Source organism: Pogona vitticeps, chromosome 10, assembly GCF_051106095.1.
Source record: "Pogona vitticeps strain Pit_001003342236 chromosome 10, PviZW2.1, whole genome shotgun sequence".
In the NCBI taxonomy this organism is placed as follows: Eukaryota; Metazoa; Chordata; class Lepidosauria; order Squamata; family Agamidae; genus Pogona; species Pogona vitticeps.
In genome coordinates, this window is record NC_135792.1 from 1,181,891 (window position 1) to 1,201,697 (window position 19,807).

Sequence of the window (19,807 nt, forward strand, 5' to 3'; positions counted from 1 at the left end):
AAAAATAAACTTTTTATCTGTATCATCTGCTATTCCAGTGGTTCCCAACCTTGAGCATCTGGGTTGCCCAAGGTTGGGAACCACGGTACTATATGAAAAATGAAAAAAAGGACAAAGTTCCTTGTCTTCTATCAACACACACTTCTGCCACAATTTAATCTACAAAATTTGTTTGTTTTTGAACTGTGGTCGGGGAAGGTAGTAGGTTGCAGTAGATAGCAAGGGTTTCTGCTTCCCAATTTGTTAACAGCAGCAAAACCAGAAATTTTTTCTACCTAAATTTGGGTTCTGAAATGACGGACAGAAGCTTGGAGTAACCAGGATCGGAATTCTATGCAAAATAAGTGTGAACTCAACTCATTTCTGCTCTAAGAACAAATTCCTGGCTCTAGTTGGAGGATCCTGGGGTTTTTGGTTTAAAAAAAAAGACCCACATACCAGTCCACTCCTCTGCACAAATTCAGTTTGATCAAAGTTGACATCTATGTCGGACAGGCTTGGTCACTGGCCCATGAGAACTGTATGTGTGCCCTAGAACCCTCAGCAGCATGTGAAGTTCCACAACAGATGATGAGCAGAGAGACCAATGCAGAAAAAGACATCCTGAAGGCAAAATGTGTGGGTCTTTTTTTTAAAGAAATAACACTGTTCCATCCCATCTGGCTTTAACTACTCAGCTTCTTTCACTGCAAAATAAAAATGGTAAGACTAAGGACACAACATGTAGATCTAAAAGGAATAAAAGCCTCTGTTCATCCCTGGCACAAAGAATATTTGTCCCACTGGGTCTTGCACTGCATTCCTGTCCTTCCGTGCAAGAATCTCAAACTATAAGAAGCGCAAAGACTGTTCCAAAGAATTTGCAAAACCATCTTTGGAGGATACAGATACAGATCTTGTATGTATTACCAAGTCCACAACTAGAGCTAGAAGTTTCACAGTTTAGAGCAATTCTGTTACAAATGACTGACCAATTTTTCTAAGACATAAGATACTAAAAGCATTTCATAAAGCCCCTAAAAGTTGAAGGCTTCTTCACTTAAAGAACTTCCATCAAAATGTCTGTGCACTCAGAATAGATAAAATGTACCAGGTTCACAATTCACCAAGCAAACCAAATAGCTGTGCTTTAAAGTGTCTCCAAGAGATTAGAAGATAATGAATAGGCTCTAAACAGTGAAATATGTAAGCTGATGCTACTGTGGAGTTGCATAGGCAGATGTCAATGACAGCTGGGCAAGCCAGCACAGCTTCCATTTCATCTACAGAATGGTCTCATTCACACCTTCCGTTCAAAGGAACATGATAGCAGCTATACATGGAGAAAATCAGGCAGACAACCATTCCTCTGCTCAGAACTGTACAATTAAAGTTTATAGGCTCTGGTAAATTTCAGTAGTGTTTCTTGTACCACGCTAGCTATTTAACACTCACATGTTTTATGTGATGCATGGTGGAAGACCTATTTTACAGCTGTGCTCTTGCAAGGAAAGAATATAATTACATTCTGAACATGAATTGAGCTATCACCAAACCTGCTTGGACCAAATCTGTTTTTACCAGCTGTAATGAATCAAAGTAGTCAGAATTAAAACAACAAAAAGGCCACGAAACAGTCATTCTTCTTGCCTTTAAGCTAGTAATTGGGCAGCACCTGGATCCGGAAGGGCTGTTGAGGAGCGTAACAGCTTTAGATGTTCAGTAAATGTGGTCCAGTTACTCTTTGATCTTGGTGGAACAGAGGACCTCAAACAATGGATCTGTGTACTGGCTACATTACAGATCCGGGTGTGGACCTGAGGGGATTTATAAAAGCTAGCATTACACTGCAGCTGGAAAGGAAAAGGAATGAGCCCCTTTAAACTGCAGGCATACAAACATACTGTGAGGCCTCATCCTTCCTCTCACCCACCCACCCCCTCCAAATGCCTCAAAGCTATTTCCAACTTGTTTTGGCATAGATGAAGTCTATGCAGCTCTAGAATTTTCAGTTAAAAAAAAAACAGAGACTTCAACATATTATAAAAACTGTACTCAATGTAAACCATAATTCAATAATCACTTTTTTAAACTCCTGATTTCCGATATACATGCTCAAACCAAGTCAGTCCTATTTATTTATTTGAAGCATTTTTGCCTTGCTCCTAGAGCAGCTTACATAAGATCAGCAACTAAGAAGGGAGCCCCTGCCTGCAGGCTTACAATCTAAAACACAGAATACACACACACACAAAAGGGGATAGGCGGGAAAGGCAATCACCAGCAAAAGTTCTTAAAGGTACAACTTGTTAAATTGTCCAGCTTGAATGGAAACAAATTGAAGGAGGAAGAACCTGAAAGGATGTTCTCTTTCAGTCAAGCGAATTGAGTACTTCTTTCTCACACAGTATCTCAGTTGTAAATATCATTGCAAATGATTACCTATAAAGCCCTTTATAGCTTGGTTCTGGGTTATTTGAAGGATTGTATCACCCTATGTGAGCCAAATCAGATTTTAAGATCTTCCTGGGAGATCTTTCTCTTGGTTCCACCACCTTCCCACAGTGAGGACATGATAGAGTCTTCCAGGCTTTGGAATGCACTGCTCTGAGAAGCCAGGTTGGCCACCTCCTCTTGTCCTTCACTCTGTCAAGCAAAGACCTTCCTTTTCATAAGGACCCGTCCACAAAACCCCTGAAGTGATTTAGGTCCAATCTCTCTATCATAGCCAAATGTCCTTCATTGAACTGTTGTGAGGATGGACAGAGGCATTTTATGTAGGACTGAACTACACGAAGGCCTTTAATACTTATTGTTTAAATACTAAATACTCAAATACTCAAGCACTCTCCTCCGCCAATGTTTCGTGAGAAAACACAAGCTTTGAAGGTTATCAAAATAAAAACCATAAGAGTCCGAAGTGCAGTTTAGTTTGAGTAGTTTACTCGTTCTAAACTGGAGCAGGGGGAAAAACCAACATAACACATCGTAACAGTTTAAACACTGGTAAGTTCCAAACTGCATTCCAGCAAATTGTGGGGTGTTATGGAAGCTTTCTGAGGTTCTTCATAGAAAGAGGATAACAAGTACTGTACAACCTTTTCTTTTTTTGCTGATCATCTTCCATAGTATGCAGTCACTGCAGTATCATATTCTGGATGCAGCCTTCCTTAACGCTACACAATATATAAAGTGCAACAACAGAATCTCTTACTGAATTCAGAAAAAGTTAGAGAAAAATAACATTTCCACTAAAACAAAGTTGTTACAAGTTTCTTAACATTATTCGTCCTATGTTACAACTAAAAACATTACAACAAGCAGAAGGTATTACAACTCAGTTAGCATTAAGGAAAAGTTAAAAGCTTTCCTGTGAAAAACAAATACAGGATATTGGCAAGACTACAGGAATGAGGTTTAAAAAAAAAAAACGACCACTAAGTACAACAAATGGATTTTATTCTGCTGGTAGAACAGAAAGAGGAAGTCTATTTGTTGCAAGACTGTGGTTATACACTGAGCACGGCTGGAGAATAAGCAGAATTATTAAAGAACTTTGAACAATTATGGTGTTACTTTAACCACCCAAGATCAAGTTCAACCCAGCTGCCAGCAGATGAGAAGAGGTCTCCCCTCTGGTGGCCATGCTGGCCAGGGAGCTGTTGCTCAACACTTTACAGAGAGCACTATGCTAAAAAAAAAAGGCAGTATAGAAATGGTGCTAGAGCACAGTGGATACTCTTCATCCCAGTTACTATGTCAGCAATAGGTGAAGTGATCCAAAGCCACTTTAAACTATTGTGTTCCATTCCAATTTGGAGGGTCAATATCAACTTATTCTGACATCATAGGAAACAATGAACAGGGAATCCCAGTGAAGAACATGTGCGGGAGAAGAGGAGAGAGCTCAGGGACTTGTTATTCATTCTTGATTCTCCAAGTGACTTTGGAGCACCATTTCAACTAGTTATTATAGTTAAGGTTAACAGTTCACAGAGAGGGCAAAGGACATAAGAAATAGTTCTGGAAAGATTCTGAGAGCCTTTCAATTACACAATTTTTTGTATTGGAGAGCAATGGACAGAATTGTTCTTACATCAGTTTTGTTCTATATTAAATAAGCATATAAACAAGAGCATTTAAGGATTATGATATTCTTTCCAAAGGGCATTGCATCACACAGGACAAAAATGACAACTTCTCTAATACTCTTCTGACTGAGTGTCCTGTAGAAATAATAAGAAACATAAACATATCTGATGCAATCCAGAGGCTTAAGGAACCCTGAGAGAAATCAGGTGACCTAAGCATTTTTGGCAGCTATAATTTCAACCAGTACATCAACTGTTTTACTACATCTTGGATTTGAAAAAGAAAGCCATCCTGTGCCCATCACGGGCAATCCCAAAATATTTTCTACAGACAAATAAATTTGCAGTTGGAGTACTCCCACTGTGACCACCACTCTGCTTGTAAATAACAGAATCAAGGGTATCATCAGCTTACTCCGGAGAAGCTGATGCCTGCGAGATACTTCCACTGAACACTAGTTTCGGTGATTTTCTGGGTGGCAAAAAGTTATCCTCAAAACTACAGCCAATGATCAAGAGAATAATTTTGTATTCTCTCCCTCTAGTATGCGCCCTACCCCTGCCAAATACACATACTGTATGTACATACTTACTAATTTACACTCACTTTTATTTTTAAAATATTTAAAAATATTTGTGGGAGTGTTTTTAAATCTCAAGAAAAAATAAGCACTGCTTCTTTAACCTCGCTTTGTTTACACAAACTCTTCTCCCTAATCATCCATTTGCAGATTTCTAACCTGCAGCCCCAAATCTTCTGGCACTAGTCATATCTGTTTGATAGAGAACTGAATCCATTTTGAGAGACTGAGTGTTCAGACTGATTTCCACAAAACCTTCTCCGAAAACAGAAGGGGTGCTGTAGTTGTTATTTAAATAATTTGCTACACAGATACAATATACATCTTCCCAGCACCCTTTCTAAGCTGAATTTCAGTGACATCCAGAACAGAGAAATGTCTTTTCCATTATTTTGTCATTAGAAAACAAACAAACAAAAAACAAAAAAGATGAAGGGGTGGGGTCACAACTCTGCTCAGGCATTCAGAATTGGGAATAGTGTGGCCCCAAATGACTCTTCCACTTCCTAGCTCTGCCTCTGGATAGAGGAACTAAAATTAGCTCATCCACTCCCAAGATCCATAGCAGCATTAGTCATTAAAATGTTAACTTGTCACATATGATTTTAATCAAGTCACCCTCTGTGGTGCTCAGCTTGGATAGCACAGTACACGAGGCTTACCCCGTTCATCCTCACAAAGACAAAGTGCAAGAGATGAGTCTACCACAGTGTGCAAGAGGCCATATTTAGATTTTTTTTAAAAAATCCATTTCTTTAACAAATTTAGCTCTTCTCTAGATATCAGAAGCATAAGCATTCATAACACTGACTATTGAAAGAAATCTAGAGCTAGCAGTACTACACTTGCCCTTTAATACATAACAAATTTCTCAAAGATTTATTTATACATACAATGCATGAAAGAGAATATACTGTTTCTCATTTAACTCAGCACATGCATGTAGTAGGGACTGAAGTGACAGAGTAAATTAAAACTTCATCTGGCTTTCTGTAAGCAAATTTACAAAGGCAGTTCTTGCAGAATTCATATTTCTAATGTAATATCATCTTGGCGTTGCAAGATTTGGAGTTCAAATGACAAAGAAAAACATATTTCTGAGTCAAAAGACTAAAGCTACAATCAAGAACACATTTGTTAGGTAGTGAGTCCTACTGAAAACTAAGGCCCCTTTTTTAGCAAATAAATGTAAGATAGCAGTGAGAAAGAATATATATATATTCTCATGTCCCTCCTACCCACTCCTTATCCATATCCACAACTTTAGATAATTCAAAAATTATCATAGGCTACTCAACTTGCACCTAGTGTCTTAAAAACAAAATAACTCCTTCAAAAAAATTTAACTGAACATGCACAGGACAGCTAGAAGAAAGAGCAGGAACATCAACCCATATTATAGCTGGTTCTCTGCAGGAGCAGTCTAGTTGAGACAGCACATTGATTCCAAAGGCAAACATACAGCTAAAGGGGAATTTTAAAAAGAACAGATGGGCTGTATGTGTCCCACTGTGACAAGAGTGCAAGGCAGCAGTGATGGTAGCAGGAGAATACAAGTAAACAACCAGATCCCTTCCTAAGACTCAGCTGTTGCTCTATGGTCACATGTGCCACAACAATTCATGAAGAAGTGAAACAGTCAGCCACACCTAGGCCTGACATACTTTTAAACTCTGGGTTGCTCAGGACAGTGGCAGTTTGTAGACTTAGTGTGTATGGAAACACATAATGATGCACAACCTTACAAGCAGCAGCATATTACAGAATAATGAATTAGATTTATTGGTGTTTGTATATTACTTGCAGGGGACGTGGTGGTGCTGCGGGTTATACCGCAGAAGCCTGTGCTGCAGGGTCAGAAGACCAAGCAGTCGTAAGATTGAATCCACGCGACGGGAGTGAGCTCCCATCGCTTGTCCCAGCTCCCGCCAACCTAGCGGTTCGAAAGCATGCAAATGCAAGTAGATCAATAGGGACCACCTCAGTGGGAAGGTAACACCGTTCCGTGTCTAAGTCACACTGGCCATGTGACCACAGAAGATTGTCTTCGGACAAAACGCTGGCTTGGAAACGGGGATGAGCGCCACCACCTAGAGTCGAACACGACTGGACAAAAATTGTCAAGGGGAACCTTTACCTTTACCTATATATTACTTGCAGGGAACTCGAGGTAACAGTATTGGAGGGGTTCTCAGACAATATCTCAGATGCCAATTAGATTCAGAAAGCTGCAGTACTGTACAGTATGCCTTCATTCAGATTATGGTTGGGGACGTAATTGTGACCAACCAGCACATTGGCTATCACATACCACAGTCAAGCATGCCATTTTCAGATGAAGCATAAATCTATGTATCTTTTCTTTTGTTCAATTCATGTATACGTCTACATATTCCAATATTTAAATTAAAAACATTGCTTCCATTTCCAGTGATTTACACACTATCTGTATAAACCTCCTTTTAAGCAATCAATATTACCTTAGAAAGGGACTCCACCCACTAGGAATGTTTCATAACAAGCATCAGTTATGCATGCTTATACAAGAAATTTAGCAATACTATTTATTTTAAGTGAGAAAACCTTTCAAGCACTATGATTAAAAAGCAAATCATGCACATATATTGAAGCTCCAAGCCTGCAACATCTACTACTGGTGTTTTGTTTGTTTCTCAACAAGCCTGAGATCCACCAGTAAAAAGCAGAAGCTAAGGGTGGAAACAGAAACTTGGAAGTAATGAGTTAACAAGAAGCTTATTACTTGTGTGTTATTTTAATTTGCATTTCTATAGGAATAAAACAGCTAGATTTAAGCCTAATGTAATAAATGGTAATGATATTACTTTGGAGTAGGGTAAAGGTAATGAAAAGCATGGTTCAGTTACTATTGTTTTTTAGCAGTATTTTAAGGCAGATTTAGATGCATTTTGATTGGTTCCCTCCACAAACTTGTGTAATTCTCTCATCAGCCTGATAGTTTTCCCTCCCTGCCCACCAACAAAGTAGGCCCTGATCCTGCAGAGGCTAAACACCAGAAATGTTTGCCTTCCCTTCTTTGCCTTCTCACGGGATCTGGCTGCTGCAACTATATATTCCTTCAAGAAAATTTGATTTATGGTATTTCCACATATTTACAAGACAGGCACTTTGAACAGTAGGACTCAAGGGTGCTGATTATACAGGCAAACAGCAGTGATTAGACTGAAAATGTTGATTCTTTGTTGAAACCAGTGGCTTGGGTTAGCAGGCACCTTTATTATCTCAAGCTGCATCTGAGTATGTATTCAAGAAAAGCTGGGTAAAACTTGGCTCAGGGCTCTGACAGAATCCTGACCTTACAAATATTTTCCTTGTCAAGTAACAATATGACCTCCCTATCCATTCAAGGATCAGTAAATATTTAAATGCCAGTGCACCCAAGCTGAAGTGTTACTAATGGAAAAGGGCTGCACTAAATGAATACCATGATTTTGCCCCGTTTTTCTCTAAGCAATTCTATCATTATTGTAACATGTGGCTTTTCAGAAAACAATCTAATTCTTGAAGCATGTGTTGAAATTGCCTTTCCACTATGGACCTCAGATTTAGTATTGCATTCTTCTTGGGAGGTCAGAACAAGGAAAGATTCAAGCTTGAGAAAACAATTCTGTTCAGCAGCAACACCATATTCATCCTTTTAATCTTACACCTACATGTTCGTTAGAAACTCTGTGAAACACTAGAGCCAAAACCACCATCTCGCTCTCACTCCTGCTCAGAGGAAGCCTTGACTTGTCAGCTTCTCTACTGAGCATTGAGAGCAGAGAGAATGATACCAGCTGTCAGCTAAAATTCTGTGCTGTTGAAAGTCACCAAATCCTGAAATAAAAGGGGGATATTAAAATAGGAAACTACAAGAAACTCAGGAACCTACTAACTCTGTATAGGCAAATATTTTTGCACAACAGATATCTACAGAAAGAATGCCTATTAAGAGTGGTGTAAGAGTAGACCTTTGGTCTAGATGGGGGGGGGTATAAATCTAATAAATAAATAAAATAAGTAAGAGTCTTCAAACAGTTCAACTTTACTATTTTCCATTTTAATTTACTTCCCAATAATATAGACAAAATTCAACTTTTACTATAACTAAATAGAAGACTATTAAACAGAAGCATATACCATAGCTCAGATGCAAATACAGAACAGAAAATGAATGGCTATCAATGAAGACCATAAACCAAGAAGGGATAACTATGAAGCCTCCTTTCTTGTTGTTGGACTGCAAATCCCAGCAGTCCTGGCCAGCAAGGCAAGGGTGAGGGATCATGGGAGTTGCATTCCAGCAATACCTGGAGGATTACTGTTACTTTCCCTTGCCATAAGCCTTCAAAAACTCCAGGTTTACTGAGGCTTCATTGTTCCCTTTCAGTTCCAGCACTCTTCCTAATATTGAGCTAAAATTCACCAATACACAGGCCAAAAGAGCCCATGTGATCCAAGGAACTTACATTGCCAGTACAGGGAACACCCAATGTCTTTGTAACAAGTTGTGAAAACACACCCATTAGCTGTCCAAGATCATTTGAAAACATGTCCTCATAATGGCACACTCTTGTCATTCTAGGAAACAAAGTACTTGTCAGTGATAGGTGGAGTGATACTGCAGCTCCAGCTGGGGCATTTGGTGCAAGCGGTGCAGCTGACATATCACCAGCAATGGAAAGAAAACATCCATGGGACAAATTTATGTTCCAGTCACTAGCTTGCAACCTGCTTTCTTACCTAGATGGTTTTTGCACTGTAACAGAAGAGAGAGAATGTACTTGTGCACAAGACGGTGATAGGTGTGATCAAATGGCACTGACATATCTTTGAGCAGCAGATACACTCAACTCTCTAAGTCTGTCAGGGGCCGAGGTCCTTCTGTGGAAAATGCCATGTTATTAAAGAATCCTATCTACAGAGCTCTAACTTTCAATTTATTTGTTCATCAGTTTAAAACAGCGGTAGCATGAAGAGTGTCAAATTGACAGCCAGGGGTAAAATGTAAGTCAAGGGCAAACACGTAATGTTTATCATGTGGATGTGCTGTGACGTATTGTACAATCAACAGTAATTTATAGGTGAATGTTATTAAAAGAATCTTATTTATGTTTCACGACATGCCCAAGAATGGGCATTCGTGAGAATGGCTGATGGTCGGATTCCAAAAGATCTCCTGTATGGAGAATTAGTGCAGGGAAATCGCCTCAGATGGAGACCACAGTTGCGATACAAGGAGATCTGCAAGCGGGATCTGAAGGCTTTAGGAATGGACCTCAACAGGTGGGAAACCCTGACATCTGAGCACTCAGCCTGGAGGCAGGCAGTGCATCATGGCCTTTCCCATTTTGAAGAGACACTTGTCCAGCAGGCTGAAGCAAAGAGGCAGTCCCAAAACCAGCAAAATCAGCAAGCTGGAACAGGGGACAGATTGGATTTGTCTTCAGTGTGGAAGGGATTGCCACTCTCAAATTGGACTTCTTAGCCACACTAGATGCTGTCCCAAGTCCTCCACACAGAGCACGTGACCACAGTCTCTCAAGACTGAAGGATGCTTATTCTAAATCTAAATTTATGTTTGGAGCAGGAGTATTCTCAAATAAAATTCACAGAGCACATTGCATAACCTAGAGACCAAGGATACCAAATGAAATAAAACGTTTAGTTTCGCTCACCTTGAGGCCACAATGTTTGGAAAGGTAAATATTTACATTACTGTCTCTTTGTGAAACACATGACTGTCACAACCATAGGTAAACGTTAAGGCACTAACGGAAGTTTTCTCATTGTGATAAGCATCTCCAATTGAAAGTCTCTTATCTGCTTCATGCTGCAGAGATTTCCCATTTATACAATGTTTGATTTAATGCCTATAAAAATCAATACACACAAAATAAAAGATAAATGCATCAATCACTCAGTGCTCCAAAAAGGGACACCACCCTGGTCCTGTAGAATGAGGGATACACCAACATCTACTATAAGAATGCCTTTCCTTGCAACCTGCTAAGCAGGCCCTGCCCTCTCATCAATCCCATTACTCACAAAAAGGGTTCACTAGCAAGACCTCATTCATGAATGCACTAAGGTAACTGTTAAAAGACAAAGGATGTTATTGTTGCTAATGCCCTTGTAATGTCATGCTTGAGACTTAGGCTTGTCAAGCAAAGGGAAATACCCTTTCCATCCAGACACCTCCAATTTTGCCGCTGCTGCTTTTTATTTTAACTGAGAGATATCTAGCTCAGCAGATGCATCTCAGTCTTAGTCAGTGAGTCAGGTGTTCACATGACAAACTCTGAATACTGTCAGCAGTGTAAAAAACAAATAAGCACATATTAGTTTTCTCTTCCAGATGAAATCAGAAACTTGAAAAAATACCATTTTCTTTTGGTCTCAGAAATAAAAACCTAGGCCTCCACAAAAGTCCTTAAGATAAAATATTATTTAGCTTTGAATTAAAGAATGCTAGTGCTTTCAAACTGAAAATGAAGGACAGAAGTCTCAGATGCGGTAGACATACTAAAAATGGTTTGGTGCCTCCACCACTGTTACAGAAGGTACAATTACTGCCTAGCCTGAAGCGTGCACAAGCTCACAATAATCAGTGGTGAGTGAACTTTCTGAGATGCGAATAGGGTTTCACTTTCTTCAGAACCCTAGTCTTCCCTTCCCCGTCATCTGTAAAAAACCCAGTAAAACTCTATCTCGTTAACAAGCAATCCAGTTTTCCTCTTACTGAAAGGCTATCTATCATACAGACTCTGAGAGGCTCCTTTTAATAAAGGGTTACACTCTGAACGGACCCAAATGACCATTTGCAGTACAACATAAAAATGAAATGCCACTTTTGTGTCTGACTACCACCGTCCTATGAAACCCCCAAACTGTTTTTTTAGGTGATATTGAAATCCATCCTTTAAAAAATGTTCTGAAGCATGATTCCCCATTGTTTCTGCGGAAGGTGGCAATTTCACAGGTAACGGGCAATGGACCTGGACAAAAACAAGTCAGGTACAGATCTCTATAATCTAGAACTTTCATATTTCCACCATCAGACTCATAACATGCAAGTTAACCCCAGAGTGAAATCCTGTGATTTAGATGCGCTAAGAAAATCAGTCTGCAGGATTCTCTACAAAGACATGTAACCAGCCTGCCTTGCAATTAGGCCCTTGGATGATGACCTGTGATGAACAGCAACAGCAAATAGATACACGTGTTATGCATAAGCTCTCTCTTGGCAAAGGATAGAGGAGGAGAGTTCACAAGTATCTATGACAAACAACAGGAGAATGAGAAAGCCACATTCCCCTTGTTGACAAAGTTACTATGCCTCATATTGCAACTGAAACAGAAACCACAATGGAAAAACCTGAAGACAATATCAAGTTACTGCATTTTAATTTTGAGCATCATTTTGGCATAAGCTGTAGATAGTTTCTCCAAAGACAATTTCACCTATTCTAGCAAAACGTATTACAACATTTACTATTAGGAAGCATAAACACAATTCATAACAATAATTTTGTTGCATTATTTTTTATAAATTTGGTGGAAAGTGCTTGGAAAAAAGGGAATAAAATACTTACCGATTCCATAGCTGAAAGTAGCAGTTAGCAGGACACAGATAAAATCCAACAAAGAGGTGTCCCCAAAGAAACTCTGTATTCTGAAAGACAAAAATTAGTTTGCATAAATACTCACTATTCGGCCTTCACATGAAATATTCACAGTATAGCCTTCAGTGCATGTTAGAATTACACATAATAAAACCTATCTCCATGGTGCTTTGATTCTACATTAGTTCATCATTAGGGCTGGTTCAAACACACATAAAAGACTTTGAAGGGATGGCACAAATGTAATTTCATAAATAAACTACATTAAAAATATGTTTCTGGAACTGTGCCTGTCCACAGATTCATCACATCATGGCCAGGCATTCTTCCTCCATGCTTCCTCCTTCCCTCCCTCCCAAATTATCTTGAGGATTCAGATTCATGCACAGCTAAGGAATGATGTAAACAAAATGTGACAAAAACCTGTTGGAAATCCACAGTAAAATGAAGAGGAAAGGCATGCTTTGTGGCATTAAAGGCCTTTTAAAAGAAACCTTAGCCATTTAACTCACAATAAGCTACTGATCAAAATAACTTGGGATTCACAAAATTATATAACTTGTTTACTAACCATCCTTCCTTTCCACAATAAAAAGATGAATATTATTCAAGACAGAGTAATAAAAAGAATCACAGAATGAAAACAGTAACATAGAATGAAAAGAAAACAATAGCATTTCAAAATGCAAATCATTTATTTATCATTCAGATTCAAATAGACACGCAGAATCAATACTGCTCCAGAAACATAGATAGTGCTGATCAACAGAACTGCCAACCATCTCAGAGCTACTTGTACCAGCAATTTGTAAACATTAGCAGAAACTAATGTTGCCAAATAAAAATAAAGTCTCTCTCTTTTTAAACAATATTCTCATAGTCTGTAAAGGTAACAATAGCATAAGAATATCTGGTCACTGTTATTAGCATTCTAGAACAAGCATGTTGTGACTCATAACTGCGGAAAAACCAGCTGTTTTTAAGTCAAAGAAGCCAACGCTAACCTATAAAAGGAAACGTCTTATGCTTTCAGCTCTCATCAGCTACACATGCAACTATTTCAACTAGAAAAACAAAAAAAATGCAAAGGAAATTAAATATGAGAAATCCAGTGGAGGGGGAACTCCAACACAATCTATTTCTACCACCAAAGCTAGGTAGAACTGGTCCTGTAAGACTTAGGAGCCACACAGAACTATCGTCATGAAAGTGGTGCTTTTGAAAACCAGTGTTATGCTAAGACTCCAGAGACTTCAGATATTCACCAGTAGTTCACAAACATGTGTGTTCTGTGAACTGCAATTTTCAGAAATCCTACCTAGCACAGCCAAGGGGTCAGTGCTTCTGGGAGATGCAGTCCAAGAACATCCAAGGCCCCAAGCTTGAGAAACTACATGCTAATGAATGACATTTAGGAAATTAGTCTCAACCATGCATCCAACAATCTTAACTAGCATCTCAACATCATTGTGGGATTCAGTGTGCACTTTGTATAATTGTGGTTCCATAAATAAAATTACCTCAGTCAAGACACAAGGGTTATACCACACCTACAAACCAGACTTTCAATTTAACCATGGAAGAGAGCTCTGAAGTACTGACAATCCACTACTTTGTAAAACTACTTTGTTCTGCGTATCTTTTGAATGTGAATTAATTCCACTCCACACTGTTTAAATATAGCATTTTTAAAGAAATTCTCTGAGACGGTGCTTTAAACTTTTAAAATTGTAAGTCACATTGGAAGCCCTTTTTAAAAAAGAAAACAAATAATATAGTAAATAAGTAAATGAATAAAGATAGCAGCCTGGAGGCAGGCAGTGCTTCACGGCCTCTCCCAATTTGAAGAGACCCTTGTCCAGCAGGCCGAGGCAAAGAGGAAGTCACAAAAGCAGCAAAACCAGGGAGCTGGACAGGGGACAGATTGGATTTGTCTTCAATGTGGAAGAGATTGCCACTCTCGAATTGGCCTCTTCAGCCACACTAGACGCTGTTCCAAGTCCTCCATACAGAGCACGACACCATAGTCTTTCAAGACTGAAGGATGCCTAAGCAATGCCTGGATAACTCAATGCCTCTCAATCATTACTGAGTTCTACTAACTTCACAAATGTGAATGCAACAGTAAAAACCATTGTTGAACCAGGAAATGAACCCATGTGCTACAATGCATAAAAAACCAATAGAGACAGCAGGAGGCCAAGCCAAGAACAGAATATTCCATTTGGACAGAACCTCTGACTTGTTTAGAAATGATGAAGCAGATGGTGAGCAATCCCTACTAGTAGTATCCCAGCTTATTAGGCTATAATATTTGCTAAAATTAAGCCATATAATGTTTCCAGAGGTAGAATTTAAGTAAAATGCATACATTATTTGAAATGTTAAGCAAAAAAGAAACATGAACTGTTTATTATTTCATGAGGGTAAGCTGATTTGTCTTGATTTGGAAATTATGTGTCTCCTTTCGTACACCTCTTTATGGCACTACCAAGCATGCTGGAACTAAGAAATAACAAAAACATTACTGCTCTGATCGATGAACTAGTAATAACAGAGGCCCCAGCAATCATTTAAACATAATGGCCTACAGAAACCTCCAAATTTTCAGCTGCAATCAAGACTCTCTTATCACTTAGACCAGTGGTTCCTAACCTTAATTTCCCAGATGTTCTTGGACTTCCTGGCCAGCACAGCTAGTGGTGAAAGCTTCTGGGAGTTTGTCCAACCCAAGGCTGGGAACCACTTACCTAGAAAATAATGTGTGGCCCCTGAAAGTCACCATCACAACTGTGAAGCACAGGGACATATGTGGGGGGGGGGAATAGAGAGGAGAATCTAGGAAAAAGGGCATATTAAGTGATCAGGTGATAAGAGAAACTTCTAGGGCACTGCGTAAAATAAGGAACAGATGGAAAGGAGTGCTGAAATGAAAAGCAAAGGACTGATTAGTTTTCAGGAGAGCACTTTAAAAAAGACAAAGCAAAATGCCTTTCTAATGTTACACTTCTATTTCTGTTAGCTGCCACAGGGATCTTTTGCAATTCTAAACAGAAAGGAGGGTACAGAGAAAGAACAAAGCAGGTAAAATGATACATGTTATTGGGGCCTATTTTTATGAGCAAGACTGTACAAGCTTGCAAACTTTACAGAACCTTTAAGAAGGAAAAGGCAAGGGTCCTTCATTCCTGATTGTTTATTTCTATCTGGCCTTTCATAGAAGAGGGGTTTCCAGGGATTACTTCATGTTGTCCTTGCAGCAGCCAGTTAGACAGACAGCCTACAGGAAGCGTGGGTAAATTATGGCCTTCCAGATATCATGAAGAGTGGACCTCCCAGTATTTTACCCCTTGGCTGTGCTGGCTAAGGCTGATGGCACATGCAGTCTCAGAAAATCTGGAAGGTTGTCTGCCATAGGTAACTGAGAATTTTCAACTTGGTTCTAAACTCAAAACACCACAAAGGCTTAATCTCCTTGCATCTGCATTTTGACAGTGCATGATTGTGTTCAGAAGCAACCATTAGTAAGGTATGTTCTGCAACGTGGGGGTGGAGGGAAGAACCAGTGCAACATTATCTGTCAACAGAAGCACAATCTCCAGTAGATGTCAGATGGGTCAATTACAAAAACATCTAATTGGTCATTACATTTTTTTCTGAAACCAGATTATGTGGTTTCAGACATATTAAGTGCATAAGACTTCCCACAGTCACAACTGGCATGTAAGCAACTTAGGTGCTATATGCTGAGAAGCTAGCCCTGAAGAAGATACCATAATGTCTCGCCTTGAAAGCCAATTGCTCTAATCGGACAAAAGTGCAAGTGAAAAAGCTTAAATTTGTTTATATCATTGTATACAGATGGCAACCACTGTTACGCTTTACCATGACTACTACCAAGCCCTTACTTGAATGTTGAGCTCAAGTGTCACTTGCAGCAATATATAGCCAGAGCAGTTTGCACCATCATTCCAAAGCGTGAGACGCTGAATTTCTGAAAATCCAAGAAGACACAGCTGAACTACATCTGGAAAGGAAACTGCAGTTCAAACTCAAAGGGTGGCCAGAATGGGCAGAGCCCATTCCAGTGTACGGCAGCATTCCTCTCTCCCTGCAGCAGGTTCCAAGACCTGCTTCAAAGGGCTGAAAACCATACTGTGTTTTGGTCCTAGAGAAGGGTATAGGGTTTTAGTACAAAATTCAAACACTGGATTTAGGTCTTAATATTAGCAGTAAAATTCTGTTTTCAATCAGGTTGGTGACAATCTTTCTTAAATAGAATCAATGCTTTGACTGCTATTAAGACAAAATTCCATTGAAATCTATTTTTCTTAACCGGATAAGCTCTCTTACTTAAGCAAAATACATGTCCTAGCAACTTGAAACCCTCATGTCACTCCATTTATCTTAGCACAACACTGACAGAAAGCAAGATACTACAAGGTTCACCCAGCTGAGATGTTATTGACTCTTCCAGCCACATTTGCTGAAAAAAACTATAACTATTTTGGGTTTATAGAATACACTAATGGGAGTCTTTGCTCATATTTCACCTAGAAGCCTAAAACCAAGTCATATATGAAACTGCAAACTGCTTCCCTTATTTTTTTTTCCAGATGTAGGAAGGATATTTTGGCATATTATTCATCCAAGCTCAGCCTTCCATGATGACTCATATGAGCCTACTCTCTAAATTGCTGGCCAATTTGAGACAAAATTTCAAATGCAGACACTGAAATCAGGAGTGGGGATGAGTGCCACTGAGAATAAAGGGATGGTTCCAGACATCACTGTAGTTAGATTCACTGAAATCAATGTGATATGTTGGATATGACTTTGCGATTTTTCCCCATAGGCCCCCGCGGGTGCTTCGGAATAGCCACGGGGGAGGGCTCAGCGCTGCTCCAAGCGGCGGCGGCGGCGGCGGGGGGGTCCGCATGCCTTTCTGGACTCCCGGGCTTGGAGCCGCGACGCACCCGGTTTCCCAGCCATGCTCGGACTCCCGGGAGTCCGAGCATGGCTGGGAAACCGGACGTGGCGCAGCTCCAAGCCTGGGAGTCCAGAAAGGCATCTGGATCCCCCCCACCCTGCCCCCGTATAGCCATGTGTTCCTATGGGGTTTTTTGCCACGTACAGCGACGAATCCGGATAGCGACGATTTATCCGGAACGGATTATCGTCGCTATGCGGGGCACCACTGTACAATATTATTGTGTAATCCAGGCAATGACACTTTGATTAAATCTGAGCATGTAATTCATAAACACCATAATTTACCAAATGTTTCATATTTTCTTACAAAGATAGGTTTTCCTTACTTTTGTTTTGGCTGGTTAAGGTCTATAAACATATACCTCTTAATTCTTACCTTATATACCGTGTTTCCCCGAAAATAAGACAGGGTCTTATATTAATTTCTACTCCGAAAAATGCAGTAGGGCTTATTTTCAGGGGGTGTTTTTTTTCATGTACAACCATCAACATTTATTCAAATACAGTTGTGTCATCTTCTGGTTGCTGCACAATGGTGGAGGGCAGGGTTTCACTTAACTGGGGCTTATTTTTGGGGTAGGGTTTATATTACGAGCATCCTGAAAAATCATACTAGGGCTTATTTTCAGGGAAACAGGGTACTGCCTTTGTTAATCATTAAAAACTGTATATAAAAAAACTATGAAAAACTGCTTAGTCAGTACAGTATGAGAAGAGGAATTCACAAAGGGGCAAATCATTATCACCCAGCATAATCTGAAATGAAATTAGGGTACCTAGGTATAATGATATAAAATACTTAGAAGGGCGTGAACTACTGTTTGTCTTTATATATTTCCTGTACTGTGTACAATGAGCACATGTTTGAAAAAAATGCACAACCAGTTCTTAATTCTTCTTAAGCCATATTTAGGGTTTCTAAAAAACACTGGAAACAGTTTGTGCCAGCAGCAAGAAATGTAAGGCCCACAAGCCACGTGATGACATATTTCCACAGCCTGCAACTTCACAAAAAATCCTTGAAACCTCAGATTCCCCTAAATTCCAGCTCACGTGGCTGTGGTGACAGGCCTGAATACATAAGAGCAGTGTTTAAGAATCCATGCATACTACTACATAAAACCATACATCATTCTTAGGAACTAAATCGTGACACCAAATGTTGAGAGCAGAGAGGCACCCAAAGCTCCTGGATACTTTTACTTTGCTGAGACAATGACCCACAAGAAAAGGCTGATGCCTGCTAACAGCCTAATGTCCACTATACCAATGCCATGTTACATCATAGTAAGAAAATGTGTACATTCAGAATAGAAAGCCATCCATCTCCTGATAGGTTCTCTGAAGCTTTCATTGATAGAGAACAATTTATCTGCCTGTGCTAACAGGAGACAGTATCAGTTCTGTCAGTTTTCAATTTGATTTATTTTGCATAAGAACACTGAGATTTGGCAGCCCTAAGGTTAAATATATTCCATGTCTGACAGGTTTCTTTTCCAGCTGAGAACTAGGAAAAAATATTCAAGGACAATGAACCCAAATATTTCCTTCTAGAAGCAATATATAAACACCAAGATGACCTAACTTTCTCCTGAGAATGAAAAGATAGTTTTTACGGGCAAAATAATGGCCTAAACAGAGCATGAATCATCTAAAGATGCCCTTCTTATACATGTCGATGTGACCAGCTACCTATATTTTCAAGCATGAAAACATTGTACCAGAATTCTATGTCACAGGAAGAAAATACCTCTAATGAAGCTATACTATTACATCAATAAGAATCAAACCCTGACTTCAAAAATTTCAAGGGACAGCTGAAACACCCAACATTTGAAACAAACAGAAGAAATACTTGCAAAATATCTGATATTTACATTTCTGAAATGCTAAAAAGCTCTACTAATGTCACCATTCTAAGAAGCACATCTCCAAACAGTCAAAATTCCATGGCTGAAAAACTGCAGCATGACTAACACTAGCTCTATTATAAAAGGCAGTGCAACCTAGCACTTGTTAGCAGCCAGTGCCACACTGGACTGAGTTTCCATGACAACCAGGGGGTGAAATATATAAAGCAAACTACAGTTAAGTGAAAATTATACACCATGACAATACATGCAAAATACAGGAATGTTTGCAGAATGGCTCCTGATAAGACACTTCATTAAACAGGTTGCATGCTGACAAAAATAACTGAAAAATAATGATTAATCACAGCAATCATTTTCATGAAGTATTTACAACAGCTGTTTATTCAAAAGTTAGTTTAAACATTGCTACAGTTCAATAAAATAAATCTAAAAATGCAAAACAATCAAGGTGTTGCTACCACTCTTTGTAATGAACATTTTGATAATCTGATTCAGTCTGAGGCTGTAGTTTCTGCCACTGTGGACAACAGCCAGTGACTGTGCCTGTAATTTGTTTCATACAAGAATATATGGCCCTGAATTAGACATTGAAATGCTCTGAATTTTGTTAGCGGCTGGAAGATGTTGGCTTCATGGTTCAAGCC

At 39.4% G+C, this 19,807-nt stretch overlaps 1 protein-coding gene across 4 annotated transcripts in view; it reads right to left on the minus strand.

Annotated features, from left to right (window-relative positions):
* ANKRD11 (ankyrin repeat domain 11) overlaps positions 1–19,807 on the minus strand; it is a 168,245-nt gene that overhangs the window by 134,591 nt on the left and 13,847 nt on the right. For 2 of the 4 annotated variants that reach the window (XM_072980650.2, XM_072980647.2), the window contains exon 2: positions 12,268–12,347. The exons of 1 other annotated variant lie outside the window; for it this stretch is intronic. The gene's annotated coding sequence lies outside the window, so the exon portion shown is untranslated. One more of the 4 variants, XM_078380501.1, reaches the window with a different exon arrangement.